At 41.3% G+C, this 16,248-nt stretch overlaps 2 long non-coding RNA genes across 5 annotated transcripts in view; one reads left to right on the top strand and one right to left on the bottom strand.

The window, feature by feature from the left end:
* The window catches only part of LOC141408309 (uncharacterized), a 163,441-nt gene that overhangs the window by 104,749 nt on the left and 42,444 nt on the right, over positions 1 to 16,248 (top strand). The gene's annotated exons all lie outside the window — the stretch shown is intronic.
* The window catches only part of LOC141408311 (uncharacterized), a 33,200-nt gene continuing 18,250 nt past the window's right edge, over positions 1,299 to 16,248 (bottom strand). Inside the window, exons 2-3 of one of the 2 annotated variants that reach the window (XR_012422003.1) lie at positions 5,512 to 6,434; positions 1,299 to 1,694 (exon numbers count right to left, since the gene is read on the bottom strand). This is a non-coding gene — a long non-coding RNA (uncharacterized lncRNA). Of the gene's footprint in view, positions 1,695 to 5,247; positions 6,435 to 16,248 lie in introns of those variants that run through there. The other variant, XR_012422004.1, reaches the window with a different exon arrangement.

The following is a 16,248-nucleotide window of genomic DNA, read 5'->3' as shown; positions in this document are numbered from 1 at the left end:
TACACCATTCTCCTGCCTCAGCCTCCCAAGTACCTGGGACTACAGGCGCCCGCCACCTCGCCAGGCTAGTTTTTTGTATTTTTTTTTTTTAAGTAGAGACAGGGTTTCACCGTGTTAGCCAGGATGGTCTCGATCTCCTGACCTCGTGATCCGCCCGTCTCGGCCTCCCAAAGTGCTGGGATTACAGGCTTGAGCCACCGCGCCTGGCCTCACCCGCTTTTACAAGTTTCTCCCTCCTCCATCCCTTCTCCTCCTGGAACTTCCTGCCTTGGTTTTCACTAGTTCAGACAGGCACTGTGTCTTCTCACCAATCTCAGCTTCCTTTCACTCTAGATTTCTCCATTCTGGCCTGGGAACTTTACTTGTCATTCAGTCACCCCAGAGTCTCTTCCACCTCATCCCCAAACAACTTTCTAAAGTTTTCATTTAAGTAAAAACTAGTAAAACACTGGTAACACTGGTTAAATAACCTTTGTGAAATAAAAAATATGTAATCGAATTTGGGACTTCTTTATCTGATGACAATCTATGTTATTCATTTTGTGATGTTTCTAGAAACTCTCCAAATTAATCTCCATGTAAATCTGGTCCTTCCACCTTCAGAGGGCCTTTGGCTTGTAAAAATCTCAGTTTTCCAGTTTTATTATATTCGTGTACTTATCTGAAACAAATGCTCCGTGTGCTTGTGCATGTGTTATTGTGTGTGCATGTGTTATTGTGTGTGCATGTGTTGTTGTGTGGATTGTGAATTCTTTCAGGAGGACATATCCTTTATCGTCATCATCTTCTTTTTCTTATTTTTTTTCTCTTTTCATCATGAGTCCTATACTCACTGAATATCTATAATCGCAGAAGTCCCTCAATAAATGTTGTAAAGTTATTGGCAGTTTTGTGCTTAGGCAAAATTCCCATGATGTCAATAAAAAACTTTACCTGAAAAAGAAAGATAGGATAGAGCAGACAAAACAGTATAATTCCGAGCTAGTTGAAATCTATATTATACCCATTTAACAAGGAAGCTTATTAAAAATAATTAAAGAAAATGAGTAGTTTTAAATGTAAATTTTGTTCAAAATTTCTAATTTTAAATAGGTTTTGAAATACATAAAGCATAGTTTGTCATCATACAATGTATTTTCCCTTATCGGACCTACCTTGCAATTCCAAGAAAATTTCTCTGGCAACGGCATTGTTTTCTAACATTGTAAATAATCTCTTCCTCCACACAATTTTATATTTGTGTAGCCTAAAACATTTGTGGGTGTGTGTGTTTTATGAGAGTTATTCAACCAAATAAGTGATTACCAAAGATATCATTTTATTGTTTTGTTTTTTATAAGTATGGATAGAATTTTTAACTCAATTTTTGTTTTTCATTTAAAACTGCGTGGCACGGCAATTAGACCATCACACCAAAAAGCAAGTTAGAAAGGGAACAAAGGGCATAGCCATTTGTTTTGCATTCAAGGAAACATATTTCATAGGAAATAAAGAATATCTACCTGCGTTAAGAGATCAGAAACAAAATGGTGGTGTCATCCACAAGGACAAGGTGGAGCTAATGTATTCCCATCAGATGTCCTGGCAAGGCTTTTGAGTTTTGTTTTGAAATTTACTCAGACATACAAAGCCCGGGTAGAGAGTAAACAGCGTACTGGAGTTCAGTAATCCAGGCGACATTTCTAGTGCCTAACCTGGGAGAGAAGAAATGTACAAATTCTGAATGAGGTAAAGAATAGGCCCCTATTACTTTACTAGGAGATTTCTGCAGGGGAATTTCTGCAAACACCAGCTCATTACGACGCAGTAACAAATGCAGTTCTATAGAGACACCTACTAAAATTCCTGATTAACTAGGGACAAACCTGGCTCCTTGTACATCTAATGCCACTGTATTTACCTAGAAGTCAGCAAAACCCACAATAATGTACCATTATTTTCCTAAGTAAAAGTAAATGAATGTAAATCTAAATCATCCAACGCTATTGTGCCTTAAAAAGGCATATGTTCATAGAAAGTAACAGTGGGAACTGCGGAGTTTGTTGTCTGAATTAAATACAAATTTACACACCCAAATGACTAAAATAATGAAAGTGATAGATTAGGGTATTGATGCATAATCACTGTCTAGAATGCAGAACTTACGAGCAGCCTGATTTTGAGAACAATTACTTGTAATTAAAGCTGTGCTGGTTACCAAAAAAAATAAATAAATAAATAGAGAAGTCCTTTGTGTGTAACACCAATTAATTACTTTTTTTTTTTTCCCCAGCAAGAATAGCTCTTAAATGTTTGTGCTGCTATTTATATCTGACCACGTTCAGGAGTGGTATGAAATATGTATTGCTTAGCACCTTTCTCAGAATGCTATTTGCAACTCACGCTTTTCAGTCAGTTTTCCTTAAACCCATTTAAAAAATAGTAACATCCGTAAGACTCTAAGAGTGATATTAAGATTCTTGTTTTCTTCATAATTAATAAAAACAAATCCCTAGACCCAACTAGACAGTTTGTAAATCAATTTCTCTAGCTGCCACCACCACCTGAATAGTGATTCAATTATAAACACAGTGCTGCTCAGGTATAGCAAGTATTTTTTTCTTGGTAAGGACTCAAAATATGACTGTGTTGTATTTAGCCACACAGCAGCCCTGTGGTTCTTAGTCAACCCAAAACAGGAGGTGGTGGTGGTTGGTGATTGTGTCACTGAGCACTCTTTGTCTTTTGGGAGCAGGGCAGGGTCAGCTGGCTGTCAGGGGCTGAAAGAGGATTGGCCACTGGCATCCAGCTGCCACCCCAGCTCCCAAAGGTCTGATGACTGGCTGGCTCATCCACTGTCCCCAGTTTGAGGTTCCTGCTGGAACTGGCCCTAGGGAGAGAGCTATGAGCAAATGCACCACTCAGTCCCCTCCTCCACTTAGTGACAGAGCAAGTTCTGGATTTTTCAGAACAGCCCCTTTTTCAGGTGAGTTTATTATTTGCTGTGTAACCGACAGTGACTGAATTCCTTACCTATTGTGAATCTGTTCATAAACTAGGCAACTACATCAGTTACAGGGTTCTGTTTCTACATCTGGAGTTCTGAAAAGAAAATCACTGTAGGAAACAGATCAGAGTAAATGTGAATATGAATTTTATTTGGGTGAATAATCTCTGAGTGTCATTTTTCTTCTTTTCTCCATTTTTCCAAGGTGAATGTAACATCTCTGCAATGAATAGTGATCTGTGTTGTGGTTAGAAATGCAGGATCAGAGATCCTGCTGCCCGGGTTCAATTCCTGGCTTAATCCTGTATTGCTGTAAGACTTTGAGGGACTTATCTTCAGCCAGACACCAGCGGCTCACACTGGTGATCCTCGCACTTGGGAGGCCAAGGTGGGTGGCTCCCTGGAGATCAGGAGTTCAAGACCAGCCTGGCCAACATGGAGAAACCCTGTCTCTACTAAAAATACAAAAATTAGCCAGGCGTGGTGGTGCCTGCCTCTAGTCTCAGCTTCTTGAGAGGCTGAGGCAGGAGAATCGCTTGAACCCGGGAGGCAGAGGATGCAGTGAGCTGAGATGCTGAGATCATGCCACTGCACTCCAGCCTGGGCGACAGAGTGAGATTCCATCTCAAAAAAAAGAAAAGCTTGTCTTCACCAAGGACTCCATGGGTCCTCTCTATGAAACTGTAATGGTAAGGCTGTTGTGAAGATTATGTAAGATATATATATAAAGAAGTTTTTACATTGCCCAATCCAAAAGAATCACCATTAATTAGTTGCATTTAAAAGATTATAAAAACACAAAAATAAATTATTTTCTCATGATTATTATGCCTCAAATTCTCATAATAGTGATCACTTCTTTAAGATGTTAAGGCATAAGGTTTTCCTGAAACACATTTAAAAAATAGTAACATCAGAAAGATTCTAATGTAAGAGAGGCATTAAGATTCCTCTTTTCTTCATAATTAATAAAGACAAGTTCCTCTACCCAGCTAGATGTACTAAATATGGACCTGGTTTTATGCTTAGGATATTTTTCAAGAACGGCACACACAAAACTCTTAATAGTGATTTCCTCTGTGGAAAGGGAGAGTCTGGAGAAGGAAGGAAAACTTTTATCTTTTATATTTTTCTGTAGCATTTTTACTGTGCATGGGTATGTCTTTTACATTGCCTATTACAATACTCATTAACCCATAAGTGGAAATAAACGTTTAAATTAACTAGTGGAGTACAGGATTCTGAAAGACCGGAGGTGAAAGTGAAGGAGCAGTGCAGGGAGTACAGACGAGCCCACGGCCCACCTTAGGGTATCACTGGGACATCCTGGGCCACTGAGCAATCCTGGGCCACAGACGCCATTGCTGACCTCAGCATGCCCTAATGCAGGCATGAAAGCACATAGGATTTGGGCTCAGTCAGACCTGATGTTGAACATTGGTCTGTTCATCAGTGATCTGTGTGGCCTTAGGGAAGTTGCTTAATTTCTCTGTACAGCAATTTCCTCACTGGATATCTTTTTAAAAGGAGGATCATAATGTCTACTTTCATTTCTCCACGTCTAAGTGTGTTGTGAATACTATGTAAGTTCTGGCCTAGTGTAGGGTGTGGGGAAAGTTAACAAATCTTGGCTCTTCTTTCCCTCCCCTAACTCCTTGTCCAGTCAACTTTTTTTTTTTTTTTTTGAGACAAGGTCTCACTCTGTCACTCAGGCTGGAATGGCACAATTATAACTTACTGCAGCCTTAAACTCTTGGGCTTGAACAATCCTCCTGCCCCAGCTTTCAGACTTACAGGTGCACACCACAGCACCTAATTTAAAAAAATTTTTCTGGAGATGGATGTCTCACTGTGTTGCCCAGGGTGGTCTCAAACTCTTTGGCTCAAGCAATTCTAATGCCTTGACCTCTCAAAGTGCTGGGATTAGAGGCATGAGCCACTGCACTGACCCATTTTTAAAAAATTGTAAACGTGTTAATATTTATCAGAGAGTTAAATCCCCATCCTTTTCTCTCTCTCTACCCTCTCTCCTTTTCTTTCTCCCTGCCTTCTCATCTTTGTTTGTGTGTGTCTTTAAAAACTCACCAGAAGGAAGCTTTCCTGACCTTGTTGTGATGAACTGGATATCTGTGTGCCCCCAAACGCCGTGTGTTGAAATTCTAATGCCCAAAACGAAGGTGTTAAGAGGTGGTTAGGTTTTGAAGGCAGAGCCCTAATGGGTGGGATTAGTGCCCTTATAAAAGAGACCCCGGAGAGATTCCTTGCCTTTCCCACCATGTTGGGGCATAGTGAGGCCAATTTTTATATATGTACTTTAAGTTCTGGGATACATGTGCTGAATGTGCAGGGTTGTTACATAGGTAGACACATGCCATGGTGGTTTGTTGCACCCATCCACCCATCATCTACATTAGGTACTTCTTCTAATGCTGTCCCTCCCCTAGCCCCCCACCACCTGACAGGCCCCAGTGTGTGATGTTCCCCTCCCTATGTCCGTGTGTTCTCATTGTTCAACTCCCACTTACGAGTGAGAACATGCAGTGTTTGCTTTTCTGTTCTTGTGTTAGTTTGCTGAGAATGATGGTTTCCAGCTTCATCCATGTCCCTGCAAAGGACATGAACTCATCCTTTTTTAATGGCTGCATAGTATTCCATGGTATATATGTGCCACATTTTATTTATCCAGTCTATCACTGATGGGCATTTGGGTTGGTTCCAAGTCTTTGCTATTGTGAACAGTGCTGCAATAAATGTACATGTACATGTGTCTTTATAGTAGCATGATTTATAACCCTTTGGGTATACACCCAGTAATGAGATGGCTGGGTCAAACAGCATTTCTAGTTCTAGATCCTTGAGGAACTGCCATACTTCTTCCACAATGGTTGAACTAATTTACACTCCCACCAACAGTGTAAAAGTGTTCCTATTTATCCACATCCTCTTAAGCATCTGTTGTTTCTTGACTTTTTAATGATTGCCATTCTAACTGGCGTGAGATGGTATCTCATTGTGGTTTGATTTGCATTTCTCTAATGACCAGTGATGATGAACTTTTTTCATGTTTGTTGGCCACATAAATGTCTTCTTTTGACAAGTGTCTGTTCATATCCTTTGCCCAATTTTTGATGGGGTTGTTTTTTTCTTGTGTATTTGTTGAATTTCTTTGTAGGTTTTGGATATTAACCTTTTGTCAGATGGATAGATTGCAAAAAATTTCTCCCATTCTGTAGGTTGCCTGTTCACTCCAATGATAGTTTCTTTTGCTGTGCAGAAGCTCTTTAGTTTAATTAGATCCCATTTGTCAATTTTGGCTTTTGTTGCAATTGCTTTTGGTGTTTCAGTCATGAAGTCTTTGCCCATACCTATGATGAGGACAATCTTCTATGAACCAGGACAAGAACCAAATCTGGCAGCACCCTGATCTTGGACTTCCCAGTCTCCAGAACTGTAAGAAATAAACATGTGCTGTTAACACAACCCAGTTTATGGTATTTTGTTATAGCAACATGAACTGACTAAGACACTCATCCAAAATGGGTTCTTAAACAAATATACAAAAGAACTCCCGACTGGGAAATTCTGGCTCAGAGTCTAAGCACTTTATGGCTGGGCTAATTTTCTCTGATTCTGTCAGAGTGGAAGTTCAGCCAGAAGCTATTCTTCTCTCTAACTCTGAGGAAAATTAATAGTTTTTTTCTCCTTAGCCTTTATTCTAGGCTAAATAATCACTAATCATTTAGCTTTCCATTGTGGTCTTACTTTAAAACTATTTTTTGCATTTGAAGATGTTTCTCTTACACCTTCTCTAGGTTCTGCATGGCTCACAGTTGTAGCACCCAGTTCTGCATAATCCAGACAGAGTCTATTTGGTTGGTCCAGTGGCCTCCTCCCCACCCTCTTTTGCTTGTATTTGAGGGTTATTGTAAGGGACACAAGTCAGGAGAGTAAGAGGAAACCTTGGGAATTTCTTACCCACTCAGTTTCCTTCTTCTCTTATTTCCAGTCTCACAAGCACATCCTTCCAAACCTAGAATCAATTCTATGTTCATTCCCATTTAATACCCTTCTCATCTTATTCTCATGTAATGATCTGACATACAAATCAACAAAAGTGTTCTCAAATGAAGATATAAAGGGCTACCTTTCCCAGGCACAAATGGTATCCAACAATGCCCATCAAAGTGAAGACTGGATTTGCTGGTGGATAAATTGGTTTCCCAGTTCTTCTAATCACTTGTAGGCGTGAATAAGAAAACACTAGATTGCTCCAAGGTAGGCTAGGAGTGAATATTCATTTTCCCAGAGATTGTCTTCTCATTAAAGGGCTTCATGATAGAACCTAAATTGCAGATTCCTTAAATTGCACTGAAAGTTGCTGGATTGAAATATCTTTGCAGTATAAAAATTGCCATGTCTATAATGCTCCCTACCTTATTTTTGAAATCTGGTGCAATTAATAGATACACAGGGCTATTTTCATAGTACCCTAGATTCACAGAGGAAGAAGTAAAACTAATCACCTTTTACAAACTAGCAAAATTTCGGGACTGCTTAATGGAACTAGTGAATAGTGTAGCCAGTAGAGGTTACATTTCATCAAACAGTTATACGAAGCTCAAAAGTGAGATGCAAGATTTCAGACAAAGAGTAAAATCAATTCAGAAAAAGAGAGGATGAATAGATCAAAAGATGAAGCGATGAGGTTATGAAGAGTTGGAAGTGGAAAATGAATTTGAAAACTGTTTTGGTTAGAGGTTATAAAGGAGAAGGATCGATAATTATTTCACAGTGTTGAAAATCTTGTTAATATGAGTCCAAAGTTGTGAAATGTGATACTTCTTGGAGATAGATCTTGCAATTAATTGGAAGTAACGAGAACAAAAGCATCAGAGTGGGCCGAGGGAGAGCTGCTTGGGAGCAAATGAGTCTTTACATAACCTTAAGTAACCAAATGTCTTTGCAGACAGAAGATTGGGGTTTGAGTTTACTCCCCTCCCCATCAATTCTGCATAGCAGTCAAAATGCTTTTCTAAACAACTCAAATATCATCATGTCCTTCCTTAGAATTGGTCAGTAGCTTCTTGTCATTCTCAAAATCCAAAACCTGTAACATCATCTTTCCATAGGTGGTCTGTGTCCAGGCTTGCCTGGGACTGTCTGGTTTGTGCTGCTTGTTCTGGAGTGATTTTTTAAATAACATATATTTTTTTTAAATCATGGTAAAATACACAGAACATAAAATTTACCATCTTTTCAATTTTTAGGTGCAGAGTTCAGTGGTATCAAGTACATTTATGTTGTTGTGCAATCATCACTATTGTCCATCTCTAAAATTCTTATCTTGCAAAACTGAAACTCTGTATCCCTTAAACACTAACTCCCCCTTCTCCTCTCTCCCCAGCCACTGGCAAGCACCATTCTATTTTGTCTCTCAGAATTTGACTACTCTACCCACCTCATAGAAATGGAACCCTACAGTATTTGTCTTTTTGTGACTACCTTGTTTTTAACCACTGCTGCTCTCTTCTGGTTACTATTTGTATAGAATATCTTCTTGTCCTTTCACTTTCAACCTGTTTGGTCCCTGGAGCTAAAGCGAGTCTCTTGTGCATAGTTGAATCAGGTATTTTTCAAAAAAATCTATTCTCTCAATCTTTGTCTTTTGATGGGAGATTTTAAAATATTTACACTTGAAGTAAGTACTGATATGGAGAAGCTTACTTGTGTCATTTTGCTATTTGTTTTCTATATGCCATATAGCTTTTTTGTACTTCATTTCTTGCATTACTATTTTGTGCTAATTGATTTTTTGTAGTAAAATGTTTAAATTCCCATCTCATTTCCTTTTGTGTATACTCTACAACCATATTTTTTTGCAGTTACCCTGAAGATTACCCTTAACATCCTAAGGTTATAACAGTGTGATTTGAATTTATAGCAGCTTAATTTCAATTAAAAAACAAAAACAAAAAACTCTGCTTCTACACCCTTTCAGGTATTGGTGTTACAAAATTAAATGCTTAAATATTGCATAGCCAAAACCAAACAAATAATTTTTTAAATGCATTAATGTCTTACATTATGTAGAAAACAAAATTGGAGTTACAAACCAAAATTACAATAATACTAGCTTTTATAATTTCCTATGTATTTACCTTTACTGAGTTCTTTATTTAATCATGCTGCTTCATGTTACTTTCCAGTGTCCTTTCATTTCAACTTTAAGGACTCCTTTCAGCAGTTCTTTCAGGGTAGGTCTAGTGGTAATGAATTCCTTAAGCTCTTGTTTATCTGGAAATGTCTTAATTTATTCCTCACTGTTTTGTTTTTTTTTTTTTTTTGAGTTGGCGTCTGGCTCTGTCACCCAGGCTGGAGTGCAGTGGCACGATCTCAGCTCACTGCAAACTCCACCTCCCAGGTTTACGCCATTCTCCTGCCTCAGCCTCCCCAGTAGCTGGGACTACAGGTGCCCACCACTAAGCCCAGCTAATTGTTTGTATTTTTTAGTAGAGACAGGGTTTCACTGTGTTAGCCGGGATGGTCTCGATCTCCTGACCTCATGATCCGCCCGCCTCAGCCTCCCAGAGTGCTGGGATTACAGGTGTGAGCCACCGCGCCCAGCCTATTCCTCACTTTTAAAGAATAGTTTTGCTGGATATAGGATTCTTGCTTGACAGTTTTTTTTCCTTTCAGCACTTTGAGTATATCAACTCATTGCCTTCTGGCCTCCAGAATTTCTGATGAGAAATCTGTTGATAATTTTATTGAAGATCCCTTGTATGTGATAAGTTACTTCTCTCTTGTAGCTTTCAAGATTCTCTCTGTCTTTGGCCTTTGACAGCCTGATTATAATATGTCTTGATGTGAGTCTCATGGAGTTCATCCTACTTGGAGTTCATTGAGCTTCTTGGATGTTTATGTCTTCCATCAGATTTGGGAAGTTTTTGGCCATTATTTCTTCCAAAAATCTCTTTGCCCCATTCTCTCTCTTTTCTCCTTCTGAAACTCCCACGATGTATGTTGGTCCATTTGATAGTGTCCCATGGGCCTCTGAGGCTCTGTTTACTTTTCTTTGTGTTTTTAAGGCTCAATAATTTCAATTGTTTTAACTTCAAGTTAACTGATCCTTTTTTCTTCTGCCTTCTACCTTCTACCTTCAAATTCCTCTAGTAAATTTTTCATTTTAATTATTGTGTTTTCAGCTCCAGAATGTCTTTTTAGTTTCTTCTATTGATAGTTTCTTTTTGTTTATGTATCATTATCTTGACTTTTTCCATGATTTCCTTTAGTTTTTTTTTTTAGCATCTTCAAGACAATTGTTTTAAAGTCTTTGTCTAGCAAGTCTGTCATCTGGTCTTTCTCCAGGATGGTTTCTGTTGGTTTTTCTTTTTGAATGAACCATACTTTCCTGTTTCTTTGTGTGCCTTATGATTTTTTATTAAATTGAAAACAGGACATTTGAATCTAATAATGTAGTAACTCGGGAAATCAGATTCTCCCCCTTACTCAGAGTTTATTGATTTCTATTTTTGTTTTTGTCCTGTGATTGTTGTAGGCTGTCTCTGTACCAGGGATTAGCGTGAGGTATAAACTTAAAGTCTTTTCAGATCTTTTTAAAGGCCTGCATCTATCCTTGAGCATGTACTGTGACTTTCGAAATTCCTGAATATGTGGTCATTTTTTTTTTCTTTGAGATGGAGTCTTGTTATTTGGAGTGCAGTGGCACGATCTCAGCTCACTGCAACCTCCGCCTCCTTGTTCCAGTGATTCTCCTGCCTCAGCCTCCAAGTAGCTGGTACTACAGATATGTGCCACCACACCTGGCTAATTTTTGTATTTTTTAGTAGAGACAGGGTTTCATCATATTGGCCAGGCTGGTCTCAAACTCCTGACCTCACGATCCACCTGCCTCAACCTCCCAAAGTGCTGGGATTACAGGTGTGAGCCACTGCGCCCAGCTATGTGGTCACTTTTGAATGTCCTAGAGTCTGAATGTTTGGCTCCCAAAATAGGAAAAACGAGAAAAATGAAGTGAGAGGAGGGCACTAGCCTATTAAATCCCCTGGAAGTTGCTTCAGGCAAAGGAAAAGGGTCCTTTTTGCCCTCCCTGGATCTTAGAAGCTGCTGGCAAGCTGCTCCAGGAACCCATGTATGGCTGCCTGACTTGGGACTGGGGGCTGAGTAGCTGTTATGAGTGGAAATTGATCACAACTTGCCATAATTTACTGTCCAAGCTTTCCCCCAGGAAATTGCAAGCTTTCCCCCAGGAAATTGCAAGCCTTCAAATGTACTCCAGAGTTTCAAAATAGTTACATCAGACAGATTCTGCCAGTGCAATTATTGTCTAGGTGGGGAAACAGATTCCTGGGACTTTCTACTCTGCCACCTTTCCAGAATTCTGTCTATTCCTGGTATGATTTTTGACAGCACCCCCTTCATGCATATGACCATCCAGTTTGGACACTGGCTTGTCTGCACCACCAGACTCATATCATGGCCTCCTCACCTCCATCACTACTGGTCAGATACACAGCTGGTTGCTCCCATTGTGTGGTCCTCTTCTTTCTCTTAATAGTAGACCTCTCAATTGTTAGCTGAGCCCCTATCTCAAGGAGTAAAGATGATTTCTCAGCCTCCTTAGCAACTAGGTGTGGCCCTGGACTATGTATTAGACAAAAGAGTGTATGCAAAAGTGATGGATGTAAGTTTGAATAAAGACTTTAAAGGGAGGAGGTGTGCCCTTCCTCCCTCTTCCTAATCCTGCTGCTTGGAACACGAATGTGGACGGAGACTTCTTGAACCATAGGGCTAAGAGTTTACCTAAGAGATTGTAAGACAACTGCAAATGAATTAATGGTGCAGAGCTACATAGCAGCTCTGGATGACCTACTGTTGGACTGTTGTATAAGTGAAAATGAATACCTATTTACTTTATGTCACATTTATTTTAGAACCCTTTTACATATAGCTACATGTATAGCATACCCAAGTAAAATAGAATCTGATACTAGAAGTGCCTAAAATATGTGGTATTGACTTCAAGGTGGAAGCCAGCTTCAAAGACTCAGAAATTGCAGGCTGGAAGACAATTGCCCCTTTTTATGGTATGGTAAAATGCTTGGTGAAACCATCTTCTGCAATAACCTGGAAGCCAGATCACATACTGACCACATCTTAGCTCTAGGGAAAATTGGTCGGGTAAATTTAAAATTCTGTTGGGTGCTGGCTGCTTCTTGCTGCTTTTTGCAAAAGGCCTAAAAGGGAGAGAGAAGCTCACATTGGAGATAGTCAGTTGGCAAGCAGTGATGGAAGGGGATTTTGTGCTGCAAAGGGCAGAACTCAATGTCTGTAGCGTAAAAAGTCAGCTGTGGCTGGGTACAGCGGCTCATGCCTGTAATCCCAGTACTTTGGTAGGCCAAGGCAGGTGGATCACCTGAGGTCACGAGTTCAAGACCAGCCTGGCCAACACGGTGAAACCCCATCTCTGCTAAAAATACAAAAGTTAGCTGGGCATGGTGGCGTGCGCCTGTAATTCCAGCTACTCAGGAGACTGAGGCAGGAGAATCCCTTGAACCCGGGAGGTAGAGGTTGCAGTGAGCTGAGATTGCACCACTGCACTCCAGCCTAAGCAATAGAGGAAGACTTCGTCTCAAATAATAATAATAATAATAAAAATAAAATAAATAAATAAATAAATAAAAACTCAGCTGTTCCTGTGCCCTGAAATAAAGCCATTGTAAGTAAAGCTACTTGATTAGGAGGAGATAAGTTAGTGATCCAAAGTCTTTTTCGGCCACCTCTGTGTGTGCGTGATTTTTCCTTTTTGCCAGACAATGAGAGAGAAAAAGAGAGAGAGAGAAAGGAGGAAGAAGAAGAGGAAGAGGAGAGGAGAAGGGGCGAAGAGGGAAGGGAAAGAGACAAGGGAGGAGAAGAGGCGAGGGGAAAGGGAAGGAGAAGAGAGAGTAAATGGCAGTCCAGTGTCAAATACATTGTATGGCTTCCTTTCTCAAGCCTATCGTTTCAGGAGTCTCCAAATGCTGTCATGCAGTTAAGAGAAAGAGAAGTAAATAGAACACAGGGTCAGTAAATACAAACCAAAGCTTCAGGCTTAAAAACTGTTGTTAATTGGCTGAAGTTACTTGCACATGGGATTGATAGGCCAGGAGATGACTGAGTTTTTGAGGCAATTACATTGCCAAATAAGTTGGATGTTTGGCCTGCCCAAGCCTGTGAACACTCAACCTCTAAAGCCACTCCTGGGCCTCTGAAGCGGCACTGGCAGGAATGGGCTCTGAAAGCTGGACAGCTGCCAAGAAGGACAAACCCACCAGTGCTCATCTCAGATGTTGCCAAAGAGGGGAATGGATTAAGTCCAGAAGGCAAAGTCCAGGAACGCTGAAGACCATGTGCAGGGAAGTTCCTCCCAGAGGGCAGGATGTGGAGCTACCAGACGGTCCAATGTGCACACACACACAATGCACACTGTACTCCACAGGGAAGCTACCATAAAATGTTTTCCTGAATGAGCGGTCACTGGAAATTTTTCATCTTTCTCCTTACAGATTGGGGCAGGAGAGTGTTATAATTACTCTATGTATTAGCCTACTAGGGCTACCCTAACAAAGTGCCACAAACTATGTGGTTTAGTGTCATCTCCCAGTTCTGGAGGCTGGAAGCCTGAGATCCAGCTGTTGGCAGGATTGGCTCCTTCAGAGACTGTGAGGGAGAATCTGCTCCAAGCCTCTCTCCTGGAGTCTGGTGGTTTGCTGGTGACCTTGGGTGTTCCCTGGTTTGTAGTGTCATACACCATGTCTGTCTTCCTTGTTCACATGATGTTCTCCCTGTGTGTACCTGTGTCCAGGTGTCCTCATGTTATAAGGACACCAGTCACCTTGCATAAGGACCACCCTCCACCAGTATGGCCTCATCTTAACTAATTACAGCTGCAATGACTCTATTTCCAAATAAGATCACGTTCTGAGTGACTGAAGGTTAGAACTTCAACATATGAATTTTGGGGAGACCCAATTCAACCCATAACGCTCGATTCCTTCTCTTCCATTGTATAATGGGTATGTCAAGGATAGACAATTTGTCTCTTAGTTCATGGGTCACTAGAATAGAGTTCTACATCTGGGCCTGCTGGAGGGAATTCCAAATTGAAAGAATTTTACTGGCAAGAAATCCTGAAACTTTGAACCAGATGCAGTATCCAGATGTAGGCTTGGGATTTTATGACTTGGGAAGTCAGTGAGTGTGTTCCAAAGGGAGATCTGCAGAACTCTTTGCAGGGACAAAGGAACAAACCATAGCAGAGGTTATTCTTATGCTCTAATTGAACAGAATCTTCAGTTTTTATCTAGGTACATGGATGCCCAGAATGAAGTCCATATTTCCAGGCTCTCTTGCAGCTAGGTTTGGTCATATAACTAAACTCAGGCTAGGGTGCACCTTCTAGGTCGTATCCTGAAAGGAAGAGGATAATATATGTTTCTTCCTTCTCTTGCCCCATTCCCCAACTCTGCTACTTAGAACACAGATGTGGGGGTGGCTGATGTAAACTCTGAGGACAAGGGCAACTCCCCAGCAAGGGAGGGATAAGAAAGAAGAATCCTGGCTTCTTGGACATGGAGCTGAATCACCACCCTAGTCCCAGGCTGCTTATTCATGTCGTGTTCCTGAAGAGAAAATGACTTCTATGCTACCTGAAACCAAATGGATAGTTTCATGAAGACACTGAACTTCCCTCACTTCTTTACAAAGCCAAGTTAGAATTTCTTTGCACTTTGGAGCCTTTGCACAGACTGTGCCCACTTCCTCTTCCCTGCTGCCCCCTTCTCGAACTCCCATCCCCCAAAATTTCATTCAAACATCACTTCTTCAGAAGAACCTGTTACCTTTAGACTTGCTCAGGCCTCTCTCTTATATACCCTTGTAACATCCTATGCCTTGCCTCTATAGCATATCAATCAATTCTAACTCAACACAGTGGAATTATTTGATTAAAAATTGTCTCCACAGCCATAGTTGTTGTCTCTATGACAATAGTCATCTCAAGCTCCTGGGAGCAGGGCAGTTGTATTAGTCAGGGTTCTCCAAAGAAAGAGAACTCATAGTTGCCGGGTGCGGTGGCTCACGCCTGTAATCCCAGCACTTTGGATTACAAAGTGGGAGGCCGAGGCGGGCGGATTAAGTGATCAGGAGATCGAGACCATCCTGGCAAACACGGTGAAACCCCATCTCTACTGAAAAGCCAAAAAAATTAGCTGGGCATGGTGGCGGGCGCCTGTAGTCCCAGCTTCTAGGGAGGCTGAGGCAGGAGAATGGTGTTAACCTGGGAGGCAGTGGAGCTTGCAGTGAGTGGAGATCATGCCACTGCACTCCAGCCTCGGCAACAGAGCGAGACTCCGTCTCAAAAAAAAAAAAAAAAAGAAAAGAAACAGAACCCATAGGATAAATGGAGCCATACCTATGCATAGATGATAGAGGAAATTTAGATTGCACACTGGCTTATGCAATTATGGCTTATGCAATTATGGAGGCTGAGAAGTTCCACAAGCTGCCATCTGCAAGCTGGCCCAGGAAAGCTGGTGGTGTGGGTCTCATCCCAACCAGGGGAGCCAGTGGTGTAAGTTCTGGTTTGAGCCTGAAGGCCTGAGAACCAGGAGCACCAATGACTGAGAGCAGAAGAAGACGGATATCTCAGCTCAAGAAGAGAGGGAGCGAAATCACCTTTCTGCTGCCTTTTTATTCTATCTGTGCCTTCAGCAGATTGGATGGTGCCCACCCACATTGGTGACAGCTGATCTTCTTTACTCAGGCTACTGATCCAAATGCTAATCTCTTTTGGAAACACCCTCCCAGACACACTCAGAAATGGTGTTTTGCCAACTATCTGGGCATCCCTTAGTGCAGTCAAGTTGGCCCATAAGATTAACCTTCGCAGCAGCGTAGGACTTGCTCTGTCTGTTAGGCAGCCTCTAAGAGGGCCCCAGATCATCCGTGCGACCTGGGACTCCCATCCCCTCCCCTTGAGTGTGGGCCCACCTTATTGACTTGCTCTGCTAGAATATGGGAGAGAGAATCAGAGGTCATTTGTAAGACTAAGAAAAAGGCTGTGGCTTCTAACTAGGGTATACCTCTTGGATCCCTTCTGCTGGGGGACGCCAAACACCATGTCATAAGGCAGCCCTGTGGAGAGAGGCCCACAGGGGTGAGCTTGGGAGCAGATTCTCCAGCCCTTGTTGTGTTTTGAGACA

This window comes from Macaca fascicularis, chromosome 13, assembly GCF_037993035.2.
Source record: "Macaca fascicularis isolate 582-1 chromosome 13, T2T-MFA8v1.1".
NCBI classification, from domain to species: Eukaryota; Metazoa; Chordata; class Mammalia; order Primates; family Cercopithecidae; genus Macaca; species Macaca fascicularis.
The sequence above is the reverse complement of the archived record's forward strand: the minus strand, read 5'-3'. Positions and strand labels throughout refer to the sequence as shown.